At 46.7% G+C, this 25,700-nt stretch overlaps 1 protein-coding gene across 2 annotated transcripts in view; it reads left to right on the top strand.

Moving 5' to 3' along the window:
* LOC138582988 (monocarboxylate transporter 6-like) overlaps positions 1-25,700 on the top strand; it is an 863,635-nt gene that overhangs the window by 129,260 nt on the left and 708,675 nt on the right. The window contains exon 2 of one of the 2 annotated variants that reach the window (XM_069654832.1): positions 859-931. The exons of the other annotated variant lie outside the window; for it this stretch is intronic. The gene's annotated coding sequence lies outside the window, so the exon portion shown is untranslated. The remainder of the gene's footprint in view (positions 1-858; positions 932-25,700) is intronic. 2 annotated transcript variants of the gene reach the window in all.

Genomic DNA, 25,700 nt, shown 5'->3' with positions numbered 1-25,700 from the left:
GCCGGACGAATGGTGATCGCCTTCGAGCTGTATAGATCCCTGATAATTTTCAATTCATGCGGTTTCAGATTTTTATAGGCTGATTTTATGTAATTCAATCTCTGAAAATCTTTAATGACTTTTCTCTGAAAGATTTCCACTGATGGATTTGTGATTGGTGGAATAAATCTGCTTTTGGGTTTGAATTGTAGGAGGTTAGGTTTTTCCCCTAATAGCCTAAAACGCCTCCTGGTAACTATGGGCGTCATTGTCATCATAGATGGATTCTCCACAATATCAGCCAGAACGACATGAACTTCGGCACTTATAAGCTTTATTAGGATTATATTACTGTTGTTTTTCAGATTTGCTTATGCATGCTCCTTACAAAAGCATGTCCTTTATATGATAATTTAGTTTAACGAGTCACTACTGCATACAGCACCATCTGCGTCCTGTCAACTAAGGGTGTTCCTGTAAGTAGGGGCGGGTCTTGACAGATGGAGCTGCGATTTCTAGAAACTTTATCAGCTCACACATAAAATTTGACATTTCATTTCTGTTGAATTATTTATGATGAACATTATTTGTCTGATATAGTCTCTGGTGGCTCATGCGTCCTGATTTCTGTTTTCACAGAATCAGGACGTAAGGCGCCTGAGGCTTTTGCTTGTTACGGCGAGCAAGCCACAGACGCCGAAGGTCACCATAGCAACTCCTTAAAAACGGCAGATATAATCGCATGCGCGATTCGTCTTCCCGAATGGCAGTGATGACATGTTGTTACAGTAAACTAACAGCTCCTGATACAACTTAAACTTACCATGCTTGATAAACTGGTAGAGTCTGACACTCGTGCAATACATCCTAATCTTTCAGATCTCGTATGCTACGGCTATGCAGATACACACAGATAAGAAGGACGCTTGACTGTGCATGCGCCATTTAGGAAGTAAGTGAAGTTTTTATAAGTGAATTCAATGCACCAAAATATGGTAGAGATTTAAGCAGCAGTTTTCAGAGCATGCTTTATTCTCCTGCAGGACATTTGTTTTGTGAACTTGACATAGTTCATCAAGGTACACAATCATGCTGTTAAGTAGTTTTCTCTTTATCACATCATGGAATGTCTAAATACATTGCTTATTTTGCTTTGTTTTCTTTTCATTTGTTTTATTGGTCTGACCATTGTACATTCAACTTCGACTGATATGATCAACTTTAACTTGGTATGTATTCACCTATATATTGACAGGATGATGCGGATACATGTTCATGATTCAATTTAAAAATATGCTGTACTTGGAATACGCAATGATTTATGTGTTCTAATGATACCTTTTTTAAAAAAAAAATAGTTTTGTCCACATGGTTAAATTCAACACAACAAGACCATGCACCGGTCTACCATCGCCAGGCCCTCTCCCCCCACTTTGTGTGCCTCCCCCCCACCCGCCATTTCTTGCTTTTGCCTGTGTGTTGTCAGGCGGAGAGTCAGTTTGCTAGCAGTTAGGAGCTCGCAAGGTGTATTGCTTCTGGTGTAGTTAGTTCAGTCTCTGGTGATCCACTCCGAATTTGAGAAATAGCCAGACTTTGCGATTGCATTTTTTCATCTGTTGTCAATAGGTATGATCTGTAGAGGCCCCAGATGTCCGAGGGTCGGGCATGGAGGGGCAGTGTCCTGATGTAGCTAGTTTCAACGTCTTGGCAGTACAGTATGAGTTCCAGAACTTCGTTATCCCTGGACAGGACCACGCAAGATGAATGAAGTCATCCTCTGGGTAACCACATCGGGCGCATACAGCAGATATTGTTGCTCTCTGGGCGTGCAGTTTTGCTGGTGTGTGTTACATCTGGTGGACGTAATTAAAGTGTATCTGCTTGTATCTTGTGTTTATTGCCACTTTTTTGGTAAGTCTTTGTTTGTATGTCCAGTCTTCTGCAGGTATCGTTAGTTTGAGGGACTTTTCCCTTCTTCAGGAGTTTAAGCAGTGTGAGGATTTTTCAGTGAGTAGGGCTTTGTAAATGCTTTCTCCTTGTGCTTGTATTACTCCATGTAGCACAGGCCAGGTTGAAGGTTGAAGAGGGAATGTGGGCAGTATGGACTGAAGGGTGTGTCGAACTCTGTGATAGATGAAAATATCTAGGGCGTTGGGGCTCCATTTCCCACAAGTTTGTTGTAAAGAGATGAATGTGCCCTCTGGGAAGAGATCTCCGATTTGTGTCCATTTGTAGCTTTTTTGTCCATTTCTGGAAGACTCTTTCCGACGTGATCGGGATTCCTGGTATGCTTCTCACAGGGAGGAGTGGAGAGTACCTAGACTGGATACTGCACCGTTTGGCTATTTTCCTCCAGATGGCGTATGTCGTATACAAAGTGTTCTACTCTCATTACTGGGTTCAGATTTTCTCAAGGGTTATGGAGGAGAAGCGCGACATAATCAGCGTATAATGACAGAATACGTTTGTGGGGACCCAAAGTAAGGCCTCTGTGTAAATGATGCAATCTGAGGTCCGATGCTAGGGGCTCCATCACCAAAGCGAATAGCAGTGCCGATAGCGGGCAGCCCTGTCTTGTTCCACGTCGTAGAAGAATTTATGTAGAGGTCTTGTTGCCAAGTAGTATGCTGGATGTCGGTCTTTTGTATAGGAGCGCAATCAGTTGTATAAATCGTTTTCCAAGACCCATCCGTTCGAGGACAGCGAGGAGAAAGGGCCACTCAACGGAGTCGAAATCTTTTTCAGCGTCTAGAAAAACTGCTACCGCCTGAGAATCCGGGTTGAGGGCACCCATCACCCCGAACATCCTTCGCAGCCCAAATGATGTGTTTCTGCCGGGGACAAATCGAGCTTGATCCGCCAGTACCAGTGTGGGCATTAACGGCAGCAACCTCTTGGTAAGAATTTTTGCAAAGATTTTGTTGTCCAGATTTATTAACAATATCGGTCTGTAAGAGGCGCAGTCCTCATGTGGTTTGCCTGGTTTATGTAGGAGGATGTTTGCCTTTTTAGAGTGTTGGTGGTAATTGTTTTTTTTGGATGGCTTCCTCGTATACTTCAAGTAGGAGAGGGGCCAGGAGTTCTGCAAAGAATTTATAAAATTCGCCAGTCAGACCATCTGGGCCTGGGGCCTTGGTGTTCGGCAGTGTCTTGATTGTTTCTAGAATTTCTTCTATAGCATGGGCGCGTTCAGTGGCTCCCGGAGCTCGGCGTCCGTCCAGTAAAGCTCTATTGAGTTCAAGTATTGTGCTATTTCGTCAGGGTTCATAGCGTATTGGGAGTTATTTTAAGTTTTGGTAAAACTTACGAAAGGTTTCCACAATCTCCTCTTTGGAGTGGACCAGGTTGCCTGACTGGGTCAGGACGGATTCGACTACTGTAGGGTTCCTGTCCGCCGTGACCAGTCTGGCTAGGAGTGTTCCGGGTCTTTGTCCCTCACCGTAGTTACAGCTCTTGTGGTGTTTTCCAAGGAATTTTACCTCACTTTCTGCCGAGGTTCTGAAGGTATCCAGTTCCAATTTGATGGCCGCCAACATGTTAGGGTCGTTTGCGGTAATGAGTCTGTTCAAGTTTTTTTAAGCGGTCTTCACTGGCTGACAGTTCCCTTCTAATTAATTTTAGAATTACGTTTTCTTTGGCGAGACTGACTTCACTGATAAAGTATTTTAGTGTTTCCCAAAGTGTGCTGGCTGACGCCACCGTGCCTCGATTTATTTCGAGAAAAGTCACCAGTTCGGATCACATTTCATCAGCGAAGACCTGGTCCAGGAGGGCATCGGAGTTTGAATCTCCACTGAGGTCTGCTGCCCCAACCTCGTGCTGTGATGCACTCTAGGGTGACTGCTGAGTGGTCTGAGAGTGTTCTTGGTAGGATCACGCAGTCTCCTCCGTGGATTTTGGAGTTTGCTGACACGAATATGTAGTCAAGTCTTGAACTGGACTTGTGGACCCAAGAGTAGAACGTATATTCTTGGGAGTTTCCGTGTTTGTTTCTCCAGATGTCTCTGAGGTTATAAGCTTTGCATATTTCTTCGATCTGCAAGTTCGCTTTGGTTGGTGTTGATGATGTTCTCTGTGTCTTGTCTTTGCTTGGGTCGAGTGGTGTATTAAAGTCTCCGCTCCAAATTATTGTGGCATCTCTGGTGGGTTTGTGGTGTGTCTGTACCCAATCAAAGTTGTTAGAGCTGTCTATATTGGGGCCATATGAGTTGATTAGGATGAGTTCTTCCCCATTGATTGTTCCGTGGGCTAGTAGCGTTATGCCTTCTTTTTTTTTTTTTTTTTTGGCTTTATTGTTTTTAACAAAATAAACAAACAGGATGGAATACATGTTACATTTAACACCATCATAGTTATATGATTGCACGAAAAAGATAATAAGTATTATATCAAAATATCTTTACGGCGTCAATCTGGTTGTTCTATGTCATGGTATGTCCATCTCAACTTAAAGACCCCAACTCCCCCCGCCCCCTTTTCCTTGATTGAGCACTCATCTGTCGAATAGTATACAAGCGCGAACACTTCAATAATGTTTTATTCACTTTTCCATTGGCTGGTTGGTCTGGGGTTATCAAACGGAACTTCACCTCCTATGGTTTCTATCAAAGATTGCGTTTTTGTTATGGTTCGGCAAGTTCTTCCGATTGGGATTCGGAATCTGTCCCAAGATGTTTGTTTTTAAAGTCCATCCATAGAGCTTCACATTGTGCGGCTTTGCCATGTAGAGAGGCAGTTATTGTCTCCATTAGGTAGATATTTGTGGTGAGATTGATCCATTCCTTTTTGCCGGGCACCATTGTAGACTTCCATTTAATCACCAGAAGAGCCCTGGCTGCTAACAGTAGGTGGGGGGGTCAAGCCCTTTAATCTAATCCATTCATCTTCGTCTTTTTCCAGGCCAAAAAGTATCAAGTAGGGATCAGCATCTCTGTGAACCCCTTCTCTCTTTAATCCACCCCAAGACCTCATTCCAGAATACCTTTATGTGCGGGCAGCCCCACCAAGTGTGCTAGTAATTGGCTATTTCCCCGCATTTTCTCCAGCATGTTGGGCTCATTGTTTGGGACATTTTGGAGAGTCTGAAGGGGTCATATTGCCATCTGTGCAGGAGTTTGATGGCATGAAGCTTGTATTGGCTGGATATAGACGTTTTGGAGGCCGCCCTACACATGGTTTCCAATAGGTCAGGATGTATTTCTTCTCCAAAGTCTTTTTCCCACCTTGCTCGTAGGGGTTCCGTTGATCCGTCACCTGCCGCTATCAATTCCTGATACATCACCGATATGAGGCCTTTCCTCTCTGATTTTGAGTCCAGAAGTTTCTCGAATGGAGTAAAGTCCCGTTAAAACTCCTTTCAGTTGGATATATTGAAATGTGGAGAGAGTGCCTATGCCCAAAGCTTCCGTCAGGTCTGGTAACGAAATGAACACATCTTTCTTCTGGAGCTGTCCTACTCGCTCCAGGCCCGCCTCATACCACGCCTGGAACCTACTTACGTTAGGTATATGATTATTCATGCCGCGTGACCATAGATGGCTGAGTGGAGATGGCCAGGTGGTGATTCTGCTCATTTCCTTGCCTGGGCGCCATATGCTCCAAATAGTACTCAAGATAGGGTGGTCTCCGATTCTTTGATATACCCTTTGGTACGGGGTCCAGAGCCATTCCGATACTGTGGCAGGGGAGAAATAGTGATTGTCCATTTGGACCCATTGGAGGTTTTTCTGATCCCTGAGGTGTGGGATCAGGACACGCAACTGGGCGGCTTTCTAATAGGTCCACAGATCAGGGAGTCAACCCCTCCCTTGTCTTTGGGAAGCATTAGCGTATTGTACGGAATTCTTGCTTTCTTCCCCTGACATAAGCATCTAACCATGACCTTTTTGGCTTCAGTAAATAATTCTTTTGGGATCTCCACCGGGAGCATTTGGAAAGGATACAGAAAACGGGGGAGGCATACCATCTTGACTGCATTGACTCGGCCGAGCCATGAGATCGTGAGTTTTTCCCATTTTTTTAGATCAGCTGTGAATCGCTGGAGGAGTCGAGGAAAGTTGGCTTCAAAGAGGCTGCTCAGGTTTTTGGTGATTTGTATGCCCAGGTATTGTAACGTAGCATGCTCGAGCTTAGGGCCCAGCAGGCGAAACCTGGCGTCGTTTGCTTCTACAGTTCCCGGCAGGGGGAACAAAATGGACTTAGTCTTGTTTACTTTCAATCCGGAGAACTGGCCATATTCGTCCATTAGTTTAAGGGCTTGAGGGACAGAATCTATGGGATTAGTTGCGTGAAGGAGGATATCATCTGCGTAGAGCGCTACCTTGTATTCTGTTTATCCTAGCTGCATCCCCTCTATCAAGGGGTCCGCTCTCATTTTTTGCACCAGGGGTTCCAGCGAGAGTGCGAATAGGATCTCAGAGAGGGGGTATCCCTGTCTGGTCGCATGTTCCAGTTCGAACCATCGGGAGTATTCCCTGTTAACGAATATCGCTGCCTTTGGGGATGTGTATATTGTTCTATGACCTTTCTGATCCCGGTACCTATCCCAACCTTCTGCAGGAGCGCTCCCAGAAAGTCCCATTCAACCCTATCCAAGGCCTTCTCCGCATCTATTGATAATAGGGCAGGGTCGTTGGGAAGGTGCTGGGCTGCATGAATGAGGTGCAATGTCTTACGCATGGTGTCAGCTCCCTGTCTCTCCAATATGAACCCAACCTGGTCCGGGTGGATCAGGCGGGGTTATTGTTTCCAATCTGGCCGCTATTACACTGGCGTAGATTTTGGCATCAAGGTTGAGGAGGGAAAGGGGACGATACGATCCGCAACACTTGGGGTCTCTTCCTTCTTTAGGGATCACTGTTATCAGCGCCTTTTTGAAGGAGTCTGGTGCAACGCCTGTCTCTATTATTCCATTGAATAATTCCGTTAGAAAGGGTGTCAGCTGTTTGACAAAGGTTTTGTAGAACCCAGCAGTGTAGCCATCCTCCCCCAGAGATTTGCCCAGCGTCAGTCTTTTAATTGCTTCTTGGATCTCCAGTTCGGTGATTGGGGAGTCAAGGAGCTCAGTTTCTTCAAGCGTTATGGTAGGCATAGCAATCTGGGATAGGGACAAGTTCATTTCTAACTGGCCCATAGCTATTTCAGAGGAATATAGGTTGTCATAGAAGTTGGCAAAGGATTCGGGGATAGTACACGGGGCCTGGGCGGAGAGGACGGGGTCCTGGAGTATTTCGGTTACTTTGCGCTCCGCTCTTTGTTCTCTGAGCCTGGCTGCTAGTAAGGCGTCGGCCTTATCCCCTTTTTCATAAAATTTCTGTTTTAGGAACTGCAGTTTGCGTTCTACTTGGCCATGTTCCAACAAACGTAGTTCTTCTCTTTTTTGCCGGGCTGATCTCATTTTGTATAGGTCTACCTCTGGGTTGTTCCTTACCTCCGCCTCCAATTGACATATTTCAGTCCATAGCCTCTGCTCTATGATCATCCGCTCCCTTTTCTTGGTGGACCCCTCTCTTATTAGGATACCTCGCCATGTGGCCTTACCCGCTTCCCAAAATTATCTGTTTAGAGACCTCCCCATCATTGTTCAGTTTGAAGTATTCATCAATTTCCGCCTCCATGGTAGTTTTGAAAGCGAGATCTTTCCAAAGGGTCTCGTTACACTGCCATTTCCCTCCGGTGAAAGGGAGGTCTGCCCAGCTGATATCGACCAGGACCATATCATGGTCGGACCAAGTTATCGGGACAATGTCTGAGTGGTGTGTCGTGATGGCAAGGTCATTTGCGAGGTATATGTAGTCGATACGGGTGAATGTATGGTGGGGATTTGAGTAGAAGGTATAACCGCTTTCAGTGGGGTGCATAATTCGCCACACATCCTTCATGTTATAAAGATCCAGCAGTACGGCTAGTTCGGTGCCGTCGCTTCTGTATTGATTTTTCGTTTCGGGTTTACCCGGTTTCCAGTATTTATTCGGGTCGACCAATTGGTTGAAATCTCCCCCCAGAATGACATGCCCTGTGGCCTCTAACATTATTTTAGGGATCATCTTCTCGAAGAATGCGGTCTGTACAGAATTAGGTGCATAAAGAGTGGCAATAGTTACCTGTACCTTTGCCACTTTCCCAGTTATGAGGAGAGTACGGCCCCCAATATCAGACCATGTTTTGTCCAAGTCATATTTTAGTTCTTTCCTGATTAGAATTCCAACCCCACCTCTCCTGAGCGGTCCCGATCCCCAGAACTCCTGGCCTCCCCTCTTCCCCAATATGCTCCGTTCTTCGCCTTTGGCATTTTTAGTCTCCTGCACAAGGAGTATGTCAATATTGGATCTACGGAATTCCCTATGAACTAAGGATCTTTTGGTAGGTGTATTTAGACCTTTCACATTAATAGTCCCGACCCTGAGTGAGACCCTTGTCTCATGATGATCAGGAGATGCCATCGTCGGGTATCTTTGAAGGGTCGCTCACTGCAGGTGGCCAGACCGGTATTTGATTTTTCAGTCTTTCGCCGTTAAAGATGTTGTAGGTTCGTTAAGATGTGAGTGCTACTGATCTTGAGGTTCTCATTTTCCTTCCCCTCTAGCCCCCCCTCCCTGAGTCGATTGAATTCAAACGAACCCAAGAACTTGCAATGTGCCATTCTTGGCACCTTGGTGGCGTCCGATTCGGACTTGATGGAAATTTTCAGTCCAGTACCAGACCACCAGTAGAGACCGACATCTCACGGTCTGTCGAGTATAGAATCATAACTTCTAAATGAGCCACCCCTTGTGTCCCCCCCCCAACATCATATGACGCGCATTTAACCATGAAAAGAAAACAAAGGTTTAAAATTACGTGCGACTTCAGGCACAGTCTTCAGATGTTCATTTTTCTCCCTACGTCAGAAGGGAGTCTTCCCACCGGGAGCCACAGTCGTGCCAATGGTTCTTTTGCTCTGCGGCTGTGGATATCAATTCACTGATCTTTCGGGCGCAGGTTTCATTTCATTAGCTTGCAAGGTTTATGCAGATCCCATTTCTATTCACTTTTCGGGCGTATTGTTTGGTCGTCTGTATTTCCTTGATCCTTTCACTCGTGTTCTCTTAGGACCCTGGAGCTCCCATTGCATCCCTGCCTGTGCAGGTTCATCTCCCTCGCCCCCTCCCAGGGCCGTTCCCAAAATGTCTGCCGTGCAGTCCTTGATTTCCTGTTCGGACCGAAGGGTTATCTTCGTGCTACCGTGCTCAAATTTAAGGGAAAAAGGCTATCCCCATCTGTATCTTTTGCCCCTTTCCTTAAGCCACTTGGTCAGGGGGCTGCAGAGGCGCCTCAGTGCCAGCATGAGGGAGGCTAGGTCCTGAAATATAGTGATTTGGGCACCTCCTAGCGAGAGCGAGTATCCAGATCGGGCCTTGGCTAGGATCCTACTCCTGTCCTGATATCTGTGGAATCTTGCAAGGACGGAGCGCGGTCCACTAGGGGGTCCGCCTGCCCTATGGATCCGCTCCGTCTTGGGTTCGTCTATCTCCTCATCCGCCATTAGGATTTATATGATATTGTGGTTTTAAGTGAGTCCTCCGTTTCTCCGTCGGATTCTGGAATTCCCAAAAATTTGAGGTTGTCCTTTCTTTCTCTGTTTTCCAAATTATCCATTTTCAAGCGTATCTTCTCTTCCCTCCGTTCATCATTTTGAATTTTCATGTCCATTTGGGTCTCAAGGGTGTCAATTGAGGCCTGGTTTTTCTCCACACCTTCCAGTCTCTCTTTAATGTTGTCCATTCTCTGCGTGATCTTATCCATCTTTCCGCCCAGATTGGCTCCCATATTTTTTATTTCGCTTAGCAGTGCAGCGATGTCCTCCTTGGTGGCGGCTGCTCCCGCTTCCACGGTGTCTGTTGACATTGTGACTTTATATTCAAGGTTGGATGGGGATGGGGAGTAAGCGTATCTGGCTAGCCTGCTTTTTACGTCCATAGAATAGTTATTGGCTCAGAGGAGGCACGCGCCCCTGGGTCGGGGACCTTACCCTCTGGGCATTATGTGGTTCGGGTCTATCAAGATAGCCCTTAGTACAAGGATCGATGCGCAGTCGGTTGTACGGATGATGGGATGCTTAGAGGGGTCTATGGGCTCTCTGTGGTGTTGGAGGCCCTGACCTCAGGGTAGAGATCCACCTCCGGTTGCCTCTCGTGGAGGGGACCTGCCGGGTCACCGTCTTATTCTCTGGCTATGTGTAAGGAGCCGTTTTTCTGGTCCAAGTCACTTGTGAGTTATTTTGGGGTGCCCGTGGATCTGTGGCACAACAACCGTCCAGAACTTTGAAAACGCTGGACTAGGGTGGGTTACGGTGCTCCGGGGCGTCTATGGGAGGTCCAAATATCAAGTCAGTTGTGGCACTCCACTCCCCACTTCAGTGGTGTGGCGGTCCGTGCTTGCTTCACACCAGGGGGGGGGGGCATAAGCGTTTGTAGGAGCTGGGTCCTGTTCCTAGTCCATAAGGCCCAATTCCCACGTGGGGCGTGGGGAGGCTGTATTGTACTGGGCTGCTTGACTAGTCCTGCATTGGCTGACTCGTTGGGGATGGGTCACATGGAGATCCGTTGGTTATTTCCTCTATTGGTTTTATTTATTATTATTATTTTTTAAAAAATTTTTCATCTCTCCTCCTCCCCCCCCTTTTATATTGAAGGGGGGGCTTCAGGCCCGTGTGCCTTGGCTTTGTCCGGGGGTGGCCGGGAGTATTTAGTATCCAGGTCGAAAAACTGCAGGAGCAGCTGGTGTAGTGCAGCTCCTCACCGCCCTGCTCCGGCGGGCGGTGTGTGCTGTTTCTCAGAGGTGCGGCCGCGTACGTCGCAGGAATCCTCCCGCTCGTCGGTGCCGGAGCCTCCGCACCATACGGCCCTGGGCACAGTTCTGATGCCGCGGGCGCGGTGGAACGGGAGGTTCGAGACCAGCTCCGCACGCTGAGGAAGAAGTACACAAGTGGGTTCGCTCTGACAACTAGGTTTAAGGGGGGGTACTCTTTTTGTGTATAGTACCCATTAAGTTATTTAGTCATGTCACACGTATTCAATCATGTGTAATCAAAGTGAGACCTAAGCACAAATAGACTTGGAGATTCACATCTTCACATAAAGTAGAGTTGCATTTATTAATTATGCATTTCAACATGAAGGGATTAGTATTCAAAAATATTTAGTTTTTTATCTTTGCTTTGAAATTTGAAAATTCAAAGAAGTTTTTTTGACGAATGTAATTCCATTTTGGTGCTTTGGAATTTAAATAGTGACCACCACCTATAAGTGACAAGTGATAGTGAAGTTTAACTTAAGTAAACATATTGCAACCAATGTTCAAAACAGTACAAAGAGCTATTGGTTTTCTGTAGCCAGGCTTGGGGTGACCTAACACGTGGTCGACGTCCTGAGATGAATCGTAAGTTGTTTGAAGGCAGTTTGTAAGGACTTAGCAGGAGATGGACAAGAGGCTGGTCCTTGGACGTTTCGGCAAAAAAGCCTTCTTCTTGGGCCTGATATAGGTCTCCCTGGAAAGAAATCCAGGGGACTCTATTAGTGCTTAGAATTAAAATTGATAAGAAATTTTCAAAACATGACATTTAAAACAACCTTGGTTGTGGGGCATCGTGGGCTAAATGAGCCAAAACACACACACATGGGTAAAGCATAATATTCACCTTGGAGGTCTGGATCTTATATGTGGCCAAGACATATACATGCACAAATAGTGTGGGGTCCAGGGCACAGGGGAGCTGGAGTAAAGTTATGAGTGCATCAGACCTGTAGGCATGTAAGGTTGAAGGTTACAAAAGCTCACCTCAACTTTATAGGGTCTTGGTACGTTCCCTTGGAAAGGTATGGAGGGAGTAGAACTGCTGGTGCAGTGTCCGAATCTTGCGGGCTGGCTATGAGTGGTATTTCTACAGAAGCAAGAGAGGAGAGAAGGCGGGGGTACCTGGTAAATAATGTAGCAGGTCGCGGGCTACCTCACTATGTAACGGGGGAGGGGAGGGGGCTGCTATACCTGAAGTTGGGTTCAGCGTTGCAGCGTTAGGTTCAGCGTTGCAGTGTTACAGCGCAGGAGCAGTCGTCCGCTGGGCTCCTCTTGTCTGGTCAAGGGGTAGCCTGGAGTGTCTGCCGGAGCTGTTCTCAGACAACAGCACTGCCGTGTGAAAGGAACAAGGCTCTCACGATCGAGTGGCAGAGCGCATGCGCGCAGCGTATAGTGTTATACTGGAGGCGCATCTGCGCAACTGCTGGGTTTCGTTTTGTAACGAAGTAGCGATGTTAAATATAGGCCGTATATAGGCTGCCGGACCCTAGCAGATGTGTACTAAAGGGTATGTCCGAGGCAATATGTGCATGTGGACAATGTGGAGATCCTAAAAAGAGGAGGGTAGCACACGGAGAAACAGGGGCAGAGATCCCAAGCGGAGGGCCTCCAGGGAAGGGGTCCGGGTCCTCTGCTTCGCGGGTGGGTTACTCGGATCTCCACTCACCAGCAGCTGGGGCGGGGCGGGGGAGGGCAGGATGCCTCACTCTTCATCGGGGTGCCTCGGGTTCAGTGGTCGTTGCGTATGCTTCGTGTTCCCTGATCACTGGCACACGTCACCTTGGGGAAATTTCAAGTGCAGTTTTCTCCCGCTACTCTTGTCCGATTTTCGTTGGGTTTGCTCGTGTGCAGGCAGGGGGTCCGCAGACGCTCGATTCACTGCAGTGTCCCCCGGGGGGGGGCATAATGTTGGGGCTCAGTTCACATTACAGACCTGTGATGATGGAGCTTACACGGGGAGCTTGCTCATCCGTGCGCCTCCTGGTGGCCGTCCGCGTTCTGCCTTCTGAATCTTTCTGGGTTTGTATCAGTTTGAAGTTCGTTGTTTTGCTAATTAATAAGGCCACCCCCCTGGCATATGAGGAAAACTACGCAAAGTATCGGTGGCATCCCCATTCTCTGGCTCAAAGGTTTTCTGAGGAAGAGCTTAGAGGAGTTTCTTGAATGAGGGCCACATCAATTTTGTGCCGGCGTAGGTATTGGGTTATTTTCCTTGTTTTGACCAGTTGGTTGCCTCCTTTAATATTCCAGCTACCTAGCTTGAATTTTCCTGGAGATTTTTTGATTGATGAAGCTGCTTCGCCGGGATGAGTTGGGTTGATGTCCTGAGCCATGTGTGTGTGTGACACCTCGAGGCTGGCTGGTGCCTGGTTAAGACTCCGGGCCATCTCTACAGGGGCTTCGGCTTGGTCGGTGCATGTTCCTCTAAACTAACGTGTCTGAGATGGACATTCTTAACTTGCCAACTGTTTCCCTCCCCGTCCCACGAGCAACCCCCAACTTGCTTGTCATGTGTACCCTCCCGAATAAGGTTCAACTGTTGCTCTGTCCCATGAGCCATCCCCAACTTGCTCGCAAATTCACCCACTCCAACAGCATTCGGCTGTTGGGCTTTAGTTCTGCTGTGCTAGGGGCGCTTGGAGCCTCCCAAGTCTGCGGCCCCGTGGTTGTATACTCATAGGTGATGTGCTTCGGTGGGGTTGTCAGTGGTTTTGCGGCTGCTTATGGTGGATATCTCTAGGTTCTTTCCTGTTGTGGTGGGGCTGGGTTGTTACTCGGTGGCCTGCATCCTGCCCGGTCTAGGAAGGTATTGTCTTCTTCTACCCTCAGTCTAGCCGGGAACAGCATTGAGTAGGGGATCTGATTCTCACGTAGTCGGCGTTTGACATTTGAAAAGGTCCTTCTTTGCGCTTGTACAGTAGGTGAGCAGTCAGGATAAAAATGGATGATGTCTCCGGCATGTTGAACTTTGCCTTTCTCTCTCGCCAGTCTCAGGATCGTGTCACGGTCCTTGGAATTAAGAATTTTGGCTATGATTGGGCGTGTGGTGCACCCGGGATCGGTTTCGTTGCCGGGATCCTATGTGCTCTTTCGATGACAAAGAAGTGAGGCAAAGCTTCCGGCCCAAAGAGTTCTGTGCACATTGTTTCCACGTATTCTTCCATTTTCGTCTGCAGTTGACGCTCTCCAACCCCCACGATTCTCACGTTGTTTCTCCTGGAGCGTCCTTCCAAATCTTCGTTATGGACGATAGCTATTTTCATCTGCGATTCTAGTGTTGACACTATGGCAGTGAGGGCATTTGTGCCATCATATAGGTTTGACACACGTTGTTCGACTGTGTCTAGACGTTCGGTGTGGTTGTCCAGCCAATGTTGTAGTTGGTCTACCTTGGACTAAAGGCTGTCCATCTTGTTGTCAAGGTTCACAATCCCGGCTTTTAGTTCTAGCTGGATTTACCTGATATCAAGTGGTTGCATGAAGACGTCATCTTGCGTTGTTTCATTTGTAGGGTACTCCATTCCTGTGGTGTTTCGTGTTGTTTTGGAGGAAGTGCTGGAGTCGAAGGTCAGCTCTCGCTGAGATGTCTGTCTTCCTCCATAGTGATGGTTTAGGTGCAAGTGTTGGAGGACCGGCTGGGGTAGGAGGGCAGTCGATTTTTGACTCCCCGGCAAGGGACCGACTGTGGGCAGTCGCGCTTTAATCACCTGTCTCAGCGTGGCGGCGAAGCCCAGGCAGGTAAATAGGGATGACGAGGGTATGGGTTTCTTGGGAACTTCGGAGCGGCGCAGGTCCGGCGAAGCAAGAATTCAATTACATGCTTGGCATAGGTTTTTAGCCAGGTTGTGGACTGGGAGGTTGACATGTCTGCCTCCCCAGCTTGTTCCTTCACGAGTGTTTGCTGCCTCCGGTAGACCCGGTGGCTCTCTTATGGTTTCAGGCTCTCTGTGGTTGCATACTGGGTGTATGGCGCTGTCTCGACATGTGAGCGTTGGACGACGTCGGCTAGGTTCTGCTGCTCTCCCAAAGTCACTGCCCTCACCGGGGTAGCGCCTGATTGCGCTTTGGTATGAACTAGGGGTTTCAAACATTGGTGTGCGAGTCTTGGCGATTGCGCCTGGTGAGTTCCACTGATGCAGCGAGAGGGTGCCGGCAATATCTGCTCTTATTCTGCAAGGATTGAGAGGCAAGTAGGTTGTTCCGTTGTATTACCGCTGTGGAAGTTCTGTCCAGAGGGCGATGCCTTGTCTCCCTCTCCCCCACACCCTGCTGAGTTCTCTCAGGCAGGCGGTGGACTGCCAATGTCGTTTGTGAAGCATCTGGAAGGGTACCCTCCTGGGATTTTACAAGGGCACCCTGTTGCACTCTCAGGAGTCTGGTGGTGAGGGGGAGGGGGAAGAACGGGAGGGACCTGCGCCTCAGCTGCCACCATGTCTCTCACTTGCCCTCCAGGGAATGCTCTGGGGCCACGCCCTCCGCTGCAATGCTAGTAACAGTTCAATTTAAACTCGGCTTTTTTGCGTAGTATTAATTACTTACAAGTGTTCATTACTAATTGTGGTGCACACCTTTTCCACAATTTTTGTATTAACCCTTTCTCGGTACCATATGTGATGGCCACTGTAAATATTAGAGGGGGACAGGCGCTACCGAATTTCCCCCACAAGAAATGGCTTTCAAATGGACCATTCTCGTTTGCCTCAGATTTTCAATTTGGGAATGTCAGTGTTTTATATTCATTAGACCATTTATTCAAATTTATACGCAGGTATAACATCTGATTTTTTATCCTTCCTTTTCATTCTTCAGATGGTTTCTTTGCCTGACTTTCATTTGGCTCCTCAATCAGTCGTAACGCGTCTTTGGGATGACAGTATTTCAACTTTGATGTGGACCCTTTGTTCTTCTCTGTTCTCCTTTTGGGATGCTGATCTTAGAGGCAACATGTAATATTTTATCTACAATTTCAAGGGCACCACGACAAGACGGAAGAAACTTCAGCTCCTTGGTCTGATTTGTTTGAAAATTGTACAGGGAAACCTTGTCCCCTACTTCATACTCTTTCTTGGGGGTCTGTTAGTCCCAAATATGAGGTTACTGCAAATAAGTGAAGACACACCAGTCACAAACAAATATATAACAGTTTATTGTCGCTTAAGCGGACCCACATTCAACCATAACTCTGCACAGCCATAGAGAAGGTGAGCGAAGGCCTGAGGGAGTGAGCGTACTTTATACAGATCTAACAACATGGCGAATTGGTTGTAATCCATCATGTGATGATGGTTTGTGACCTGTGAACGTGGGTATTTTGCTATGGTAACACATGTTGTAGCGCTCTGCCTCATCCCTCAGACAATTTACTGTCTGGGAACAGAGCAGAGTGGGGTGTAGGAGTATATCTTGTTCCTAAGACAAGGTAACATTCCTCGTGCTCCTTTTTATCTATGTTTTTTCTCGGCTAAAAGGTCAGTCTGCATTTTGACTCAGTAGCTCGGGCTTTCAGAGGAACACATGGCATGAATTGTGCTTTTAGTTATCTAGAAGCACATTCGCAATTAGCTGCAGAAAGTCAAGAGAGTCAGTAAGACAGGAAGACACCTAATTTACAGATTAGCTACGTTTGTGCCAGTTCTTCAAGGTTCTAAGTTAAAGACAAACAATGTACTAAGCGAATTCAGCATTCTTGTGCAGGGGCATGTCAAAGAACTTTCGGAGCAGTGACTTTTATGAATCTTTATCGCGTTAGGAATGAAAACCCGGTAAAGTGAGCAAAACAACCAAGATGGAGTTCGGAAGGTGCGATGGCGCAATTAAATGTGTGTGCTTAGGCCAATATAACAAAATACAGAATGGATGTATTTTTACAGGTCTTTAGATCATAATACGTCTTCATTCCTTTAGCCGACTTTTGTAAATTGCGTTGAGCATAAGCAAAAGCATGCTGTAAGTGTTTCCTTACATTTTCAATATACTGAGTAGTGGCCTCTCCTCAGGTTCTCTCCAGGTCGAGTGGCCTTAAGGGGCAGTATACTGTTATGAGCCTCACAGCCTGTTGTCGGCCAAGGTTCACTTGATTCTACTGGCATTTGTGGGATCCCCTTCGGGCACCTAGAATAGAATCAATAGTTGCGCCAGTGAGAACATGGGAACAGTCACAAACTTTAGAGGAATCCCTTTACGTGATGCCTCCCAGTAGTTGGCAGGCAGCCTCAGAACACCACGAAAGGTGAAGTGCAACGTATGGTTATTCCTTAAACTCAGAAGGGACAGAATAAGACTTGGGGTCCTTCACTCACTTAGCTCTGTGTTGAGCAAGCTCCCCTAGTTTGGCTCTCAGTTCGCACCCGACACTCGTCAGTGCACTTTTCCTCATTCCCTGTGATAGTTTTAAAACTTGTTTCCGTTTCCTTTCGCTATTTGGGTGCATTGCTTGTGTCCTCTTTTATTGCACTTTTGGTCCATCTCCAGTTGGTTCAATGCTATCCTCGGCTGGCTAGAACATAAGCAACTTATACATACAAATGCGATTCTTACTGTGTTTGTATCCCAGTGTGGTGTGCAGTACAGGAATTGGGAACGATTTGCCCAGATCTGGAATCCAGCAGGGCAAACATTGTCTCCTCGTTCCCGAATCTGGAGAAACCAAAAGCCCATGCCTGAGCCACCATACAAAGCTAGCACGGCGGCAATCAGCTGTTCCAAGCGCTCAGAGGAGCACTCATCCAGTTAAGCACATTAAACTATGAAACGCTCAATGCCTGCAGACAAAGCAGTCGTGGGGAGTGGCTATTGTCAGTGGGATGTCCTTGAAGAGGTGCATATATTGGGTGATTAGAAATGGGAGGGGCGCATAAAGTGAATGCATTGTTGAACAATGGCTACGTACGGATGACGTTGTCATGCTTTTTCATTCAGCATGTTTCTTTCAGTCTGGAAAGTACAGTTGTAAAAAACAGTCATGTTTTCTTTTAGTCTCACGTGACCCTGCGTGCTGGTAATGAGAAAAATAAAGAAATGGTCCTAGGGCCTCATGCCGGGTTTGCCTGTCTGGAAATAAGGGTGCCTGTAAGCTCACTGGCACCCTTTTTTCTGGACAGGCAAACTACGGGTTTGGCTGACGGAGCCGCTGTGCTTGACTGGTCTGGCCCTGCCGGTCACATCGGTCACGGTAGGCAAAACCGTCATGGAACAACGATGCCGGTGCTTCTGTGACCCCACTCCCACTCTATGGGAATGGGAATTAACAAAATTACCGCCACTTGACTTCCCAGCCGCCAGACTTCTAATAGCCTGGTAGCACCAGGAAGTCAGGCGCCAGTAATTTTTTACGGATCCGGCAGGGTTACCACCGGACCCGTAATGCGGCCCATAGTCTTTTTCCTCCATTTGTTACTATAATAACTATAATAATGTATGTATTGTCAGATAGGTTTATTATGCCATGTCTGCAGGTTTCAAGTCATCCACATGAAACAGTGTTATTGTATTTTTATAAGCCTATCATTTGCCTGCCAAGACTCCATCCACCCTGAACCCAATCTTCATCATTCTAGAGACTACTCACCATATCCTCATAACATGTAGGTTGCCATTTACAGTAAGGATTTTGTGGCTATATCTGCTAAATATGTGCTTTCTGAGTGCCTCCCTCTGTCCTTCGCCTTTCCTTTTTTACCCCAGCTTGCGATAGCCAAGTATATATATATATATATATATTTTTTAACCAGCACTGCAGTGGGTTTAAGGGAGCAATCAGAGTTAAGCGTCAGTAGCATTATGCTAGGGAACATTTCCTAATTCCCATTTTGACACCCAGTTATAAAAATAAAAGTCAAATTATATAATGCCCAGTTTTCACAGCAATACCAGAAAATATTATGCCCATTTAGAACAGTAGTGCCAGATTTCATAATGCCCAGTTAGCACACAAAGGGCTAGGGCCCAAGGGAAAATTCAAGTATGTGCAGTTATCACTGTAAGGACAAATTCAATAGGCTAACTTTGCAGATTAAGTCTAGGTCCCATCATGTCCCGTTGCCAGAATAAGGAGGGAATGCATTTTGCCTGTTTACCAAAGTATTGTCAAATTGCAATATGCCCCGTTAGCATTGCAAGTGCACATTCCAAAGGCCCACTTAGCACAGTAATTCGAGGTTTAGAATGCTTGCATAGCAATGTAAGGCCAGTTTCTATGGACTCAATTTGCAGAGTAAAGCATGGCACCATTATGGCCAGTTACCACAGTAACTTGTGGCTCCCTCAAAACAAGCTCACACCGGTTGGACAGTTTCCATGAATTGTTAGCACAGTGAGACTAAGGATTGGATTTCATTTTTAGTTATTAGTTGGTCGTACAGCACCACCTATAAGTCAAAACTATGGGAATATAGTACAGCTAAGGGGAAATGGCATATGAGGAGGGACAAAAAATGTGTAGTGGTTGTTTGGTTAATAACCCACCCATTGACTGTCCATGGCCATGCTAATCCCTATGACCTTTCCCAACCACTTCTGGCCCCTCTCCGCCCAAAACACATCCTACTGGAGTCTCTTTTGAGCTAGCTTATCAAACCATAACATCAAGCTTTGCACTCCAAGTGCTTGCCCGTGGTATTTCAAAGCAGTCTCCTGAGAGTTCATGGCTCAATTGGAGCTGCAAATGTGCAACGGTGTAATAATAAAAATCCCTTAACCAGGTCTGTCTTCATCTACTGGAATTATAAGCAGTGTGAGTGTTCTTCACTTAAGTCCTCTATAAAAATGTTGCATTGGCCAGGCAGCATGCAGCAACAAGCATTGGCAAAGCCAACAGTTTAAGTTTGTAGATAAGCATTTGCGAGGCACTGCGATTATATTCCCAGGTCTTCACACCATTTTGCACATGCTAACATCAATGGCCAGTTAATACCATTACAGCAGTGCCTGGCAAATGCCTTTCCGAGGCCTATACAAAAGCCGAAACTGTGGGCATTGCCAATGCTTGTCCTATTTTTTACTTTCAAATGGGGCCAGGATGGGAGAGGCCACAATACTCGCCCCCCGTTCTCTTCCCTCTGTAAACTCGCCCATATAGCAGATTAGGTGCCCTGCTGAATGCGAGAATGTTTTTCCTCTTATGTAGGCCTGATTTCTCCTTATTCTGACCTGCTCCAATTTCCCTAGTCCATACTTATATTGTTATTTCTTTCTGCTGGCTGCCCTATTGGAGCACAATAGTCTTCTAGCATCCCTCTTTCGTCTTTGTTTTCCCTGCAAGTTGACTAGGCTTTGGGAGGCCAGGGGACAGGCAGGGAGAAAGCAGGAACAACATGCCCGCCACCCGCTACTTTCATCTGGGTATGGCCGCTTCCCTTGCTTTGCTGTCCATTTCTTTTCCGGTGACAGCCGGGCCTGGATAGCTGGCGATCAATTTAAGAACTGCCAATACCGATTGGATGAATGCACAAGAGAAAGGAAAGAGCAAATCAAAGCATTGTATTCTTACACAAATGTACAAACCTTGCCTACAGCATAATTTCCTCTTTACTCATACACAACTCAAAAGGAAATCTAAGAGAGATGCATGTCCGAATGATATACTGTCTCCAAGATCTACACAAAGATTGTCTACCTCAGATAAGGACCTCCGCCTCTTTGGAATTGTCCAGACCACCTCCTCACTAGAGAGGAGTAACGGCAGACCTGCCATGTCTCCACAACTAGTCAAATGCTCTAACGATAAGACAGGCTCCTGGAGGCCCAGCCATGGCCCTAAAGGAACTGAGCCATTAGTGGATGCATCGTGGGCCATAGCAGAGTGCCTCTGATGTCACCATGGCTCAGCTGTGGCTTCCGGGCAGATGGGAGCAACAATGGGGAGGGGCGCGGCAGCGGAAGTTGAGGATGACTTCCCCTACCTGTATCTGGTGGGGTCCATGATATATAAAGTGGGAGAGCACCTTTGTCATCCTTTTTCCTGCTTGTGCCTCAGATGAAGATAGGAGATCATGCCCAGGAGAAAGTTGGAGATAGCGTGAGGATCACTTTTTCTCTGGTCCGGATCCTGCTTGGTGGCGGTCGTGCGGTGTGTTCCTTTAATCCATGCGGGAGAAGAGCGGTCACGTTCGTGACGGTCTGAAGCATTGTGAGAGATAAGTAAGCCGGGGGTTAGAGGCGGGAGAGAGTACCTGTTTAGTGAGCGAATTCCCCGTTGAGGAGCTATGAGAGAGCAGCCATTTAGTGAGTGATTTCCCCGTTCAGGGGCTATTATAATTTGGGTTTGCCATATATATTAGTGTCCTGATTGAAAAGAAGCCGGAATTAAGTTTATCAGTGAAGGCCAGGTGGCTGATACACGTTCTCTTCATGGACCCAGCCTTTTCTTGTAATGCAACCCCATTTTGAATAGAACTAAAAGAACGGGATGTTGATCGCAAAAAGGTATTAGCTTAGGGCTAAGAAAGATGCATATTATTATTATAGTCTTAACAAACCCTGATTTTAGCCTAAGCTAAGTCCTTTTAGCTCAAATCAGTTTAAACTTTCAATTTCTATGTCCATTAAATTCAGAATTTGCATTTCTTCCATCATCATAGCATTAATTCTATAACTAGTTTTGGGGAGGGCCTTAATTCTTTTTACTACCCTAACACAACTCTGAGATTTAAAGGAATAACATACAGGACTGCACTGAAGACAACAGCAACCTAACATTAAACCAAAGACCACTAACAATATAGACAGACATTTCCATCCCCAATCCTTTAGCAAACTCCAAAACCATTGGGACCAGCTGTTCTCCTGTCCAACCTCATAATGCACTGCTTCTCCTAATACATGTAATATCAATAGCATCAAAGATATCTCTAGCACTATCAGACAATAACTACAGCAAAAAGAGCCCACTAATTTACACACCCCTCCTTTTGCAGCCATGAGAATGTCCAACAGCATCCTATTATGAAGTGCCACCAATCTAATAGCGTTCTGTTCGGTTTTTAAATTCACAAATATATTTGCAGTCTCATTCAACATACTTCCTACCACTCCACTGAGTCTACGAATGCTTCTAGAGTTTAGAGCAACCCCTAACAACGCTATTATCCCTTTCCCAAAATGTGCTGCTACCTGGACATCCATATCAGTCTGGTCCACTTGTCGTTTCCCTCTCTGTAACTTTACAAGCTGATATGTATTATATGTGGAGTTCACATAAACTCCAGGAAATATATTAGCAAGATAGCATATGCCTGTCCCACCCTTCTTCAACCACTTATATATACTTTCCCGTCTTCGCAAAAATAATACCAATTCCCTTAAGGAAAGATGGAATTAGTATAATCAACAATCGTATCAAAGGATTGCATATTATATTTATCCCTTCCCATAGCAAACAGAGGTTTTCCTATCCTACGAGTTACCTGGAATAAAGGATATGTAACATTCATGTAAGAGGTATAGGGTCTCCATAGGAGGTTAGACACCATATTAAGAATTGAAAGATTATTAAGGGTGTTATTACATATTTCAAGTTTTTAATAGTAGTGTTTAGCATTATCCTTCCAGGTGGAGCTTGTTCTCTATCCCAATTTATCAACCTACTATGAGACAAAGGTACAGCACACAATATTGATCTATTAACTGGGACTGCATAATAGGGTATCCCTACGCCTTCCCCACTCTGCGGAACATGTGAACAAACCCAACAATGTGTTCTATTAATAGCTTTTTGAACTTTATCCAAAAGCTGTACATATGAATTATTATGGTAACCATTTCTTTGAAACACACCCAATGGGTGATGAGTATGAGTTACATGAGGGATTAAAGGGAGCTCGGTAGTAGTTTCAGTGTCATTGGGAAGTAGTGCCTTTAAAAGATGCACAGAACTCTTGGTACGACTCTGATTTGGCTGCCCTTAAATGCAAATGTAGGGCAGCTGAGCGGAAATGGAACTCATCGGGCGGACCATCTGACCTGCAGCCTCCTTTAAAGGCAATACCGACTATGCATCTGCTCCACAGAAAGAGTCTTTATTCAAGCCTGCATCTCTGCAGCATCAAACAACACGGCCAAACTTTTTAAAGTCTTCTAGGAACTGGCCAATCCTGCAGCAGCCTCTTCTTCTGTCACACCCACCCAGGACCTTTGCTTGTCCCTCGCTGCACACTTCATCACAAAAAACCCAAGACCTCCTTTCCTCCATCTCTTCCACTCCACAGCATACACCAACAGCGGAGCCTCCCTTGACCCCCACCCCTCCTCTTACCCTCTCCTCTCTCTCACCCATCATACCTGATGAGTTCACCAGACAAGTCCGGTCTATGAAGGCATCATCCAAACAGGTGGCCCCCTACCCCTCTAAAACCATTAAGGGCAATATAGACTCCCTCGCCCCAGCCTTGGCTGATCTCTGCAATGTCTCAATTCCCAATGGAGTTTTCCCAACTGCCCTTAAGCTCTCCCTTATGCAGCCTCTGCTCGAGAAACCCTCTGCCAACCCCTCCATTCCGGCAAACTACTGCCCTATTTCCATCACTCCTTTCTTGGGCAAACTACTGGATAAATTGGCTATTACTCCGCAGACCCTCTACACTGAATCTATTGGCTGTTTCCATGACCATCAGTCTGGCTTTAGAGCAGCTAGAGGCACAGTAACTGGTCTTCTGAACACCTCTGAAGACCTGATCTCAAATCTTGACACTAACACTCCCTCTGTCCTCATTCTCCTTGACCTCTCCTCTGCCTTTGACACAGATAACCACAACATCCTGATCGCATGTCTCAATGACACCCTAGCAATCACAGGTCAGGCTCTGGCGTGATTAATCTCCTTTCTCTCTAACCGCCCATCCCAGGTGGAACTCGAAGCTTGTCTCTCGACTATTGCTCTCTCAACCTGTCATGTTCCCCAGGGATATAACCTCTCCCCTTGGTTCTTCAACATCTATATGGATTCCTTGGCACGTGTGATTGCCACTTTCACCTCTAACTTCCAGTGTTAGGCGGATGACACGCAACTATCTTTCAGGCTACCCTCAGCCGCCTCCTCCTCCTCGCTCATATTTGACTGTCTGTCCGCTATTCAGTCATGGTGTGCTGCAAACGGCCTCTGCCTCAACGCCAGTAAGACTGAGATCATTCACATTGGGACCCATGCTCCCACTTTTCCACTGGCTTACCGCCTTTGCCCCTGTGCTCACACCCACCTGCGAGGCAAAAAACCTTGGTCATTTTCGACTCCACTCTCTCCTCGTCTCACATTTCTGACATTTCTAAAAAGTCTAACTATCAGCTACACCTCCTCAGAGGTACTCTACCTTTTTTCACTTTCCCCCCAGCAGCTCACTGTCTCCAGAGCCTTGGGTCTCTCTAGGCTGGACTATTGCAACAGCTTCTTCGTCAACCTCCCTTCTTCTGCCCTGTGCCCTCTGCAACTCATCCAGCAAGACTTATCCTTGGCCTCAAGCCCAGGGACCGCATCTCTCTGGTGCTGAAGTCCCTTCACTGGCTCCCCATGGCTGGAAGGATCAAGTTCAAGGCCCTCTGCATTGACGACAAGGCTTTCCGAGGCCTGGGACCTACCTACCTGCAACGCTTTCTACCTAAATACTGCCCCTCACAAGCCTTCCGCTCATCTACCTCCAACCTTCTGTGCGTGAGTCGGTTCTCCAAGCAAAGATTAGGAGGCAGATCCTTATTCTCAGCAGGTGCCTGCCACTGGAATGGCCTCCCTGCCGCTCTGTCTTGAGCCTGACCTTCTTAACTTCCAGAAACTCCTCAAGACCTTCCTCTTTTCCTCTTCCTTTGCTCTCCCTCTACCCTGCTAACCTAGCGCTCTGCTCTCTCCATCTCTCCCTCCTCTTCCTTACAGCTTGCTGACTGGCTGCCTGGTGTACCGCAGAGTCTCACCTGTCCCAGGCACCCCTGCCAGACCTCTCTGGCACTTGCCTCAGGGCCTTGCACCCACCCACCTTCACTGCACTTAGAAATAACCCAAGAGAGTGGCTCTCTCTGCGCTTACTCAAGTCTCCACCGACTGGAAGCACTTGGACCCCACCCTCCCTGTGACCGTCTATGCACTTGCACGATCCAAATGCAATGTGCCCGAAAATCATCTGTCTGTTTTCCCTTGTCTTCTCCCCTTAATTGCACTGGTAAAACTGCAGAATCGCCGTCCGACCTATTTGCTTTGTCTCAACTGTTAAATGTATTTTATGCACTTACTCTGCCTGTGCAGACTATTATCGTCTCCGAATTTCAAGGGCTCTGAGCATTTGTTGTGTTTTTCCCATGTTCTCACTTTCCTTGCGTGCTTTGAAACACTTTCCTGTGTATAGGCGCTATATAAATAAACAATACAACACAATAGAATACAATCATGTTCAAGGAACCAGAAAAAAACAGTTGTACCACTAAAATCATACAAAATGTCAATCTTGCTATTCGGTCTTCCTTTTTCCATAGTTTTTGTGAGCGAAAAGGTAAAGTCACTTCATTGCTTTTCATTCGAATTTGAGTACCAAGTGGATGCAACTCCATAATGCAGGTTTTAATCAGTCCTTAGATACCCCGTTACCTCCTGGTGTGCACAGGGATCAGGACACGCTAATTTCGCGCAGGTGCAAAGCTGACCCCAATATCAACCCCACACTTGTAGGTTTCCAGTGGGCACTCCTCTTCCTTCCTGGGTCTTAGATCATATCTGGTCGATCCCGGGATAGTATGATCTTCGAACAAGATGGGTGTCTTTATTGAAGTCTTTGTCAGATTTTGACAAATTCAAAGGGGTGCAAAAATCCTTTATTTCAGACAAAGGTGGATGATCTCCATCGGAGGGGGAGGGCAAAGGAACCAATTTGATGTGATCAGCGTGGATCCAATGCCTCTTCCCCTCTACTCGAACT

Source organism: Ambystoma mexicanum, chromosome 3q (genome assembly GCF_040938575.1).
Source record: "Ambystoma mexicanum isolate Mex_15411 chromosome 3q, UKY_AmexF1_1, whole genome shotgun sequence".
NCBI lineage: Eukaryota > Metazoa > Chordata > Amphibia > Caudata > Ambystomatidae > Ambystoma > Ambystoma mexicanum.
This window is presented reverse-complemented; position numbering and strand designations above follow the sequence as displayed.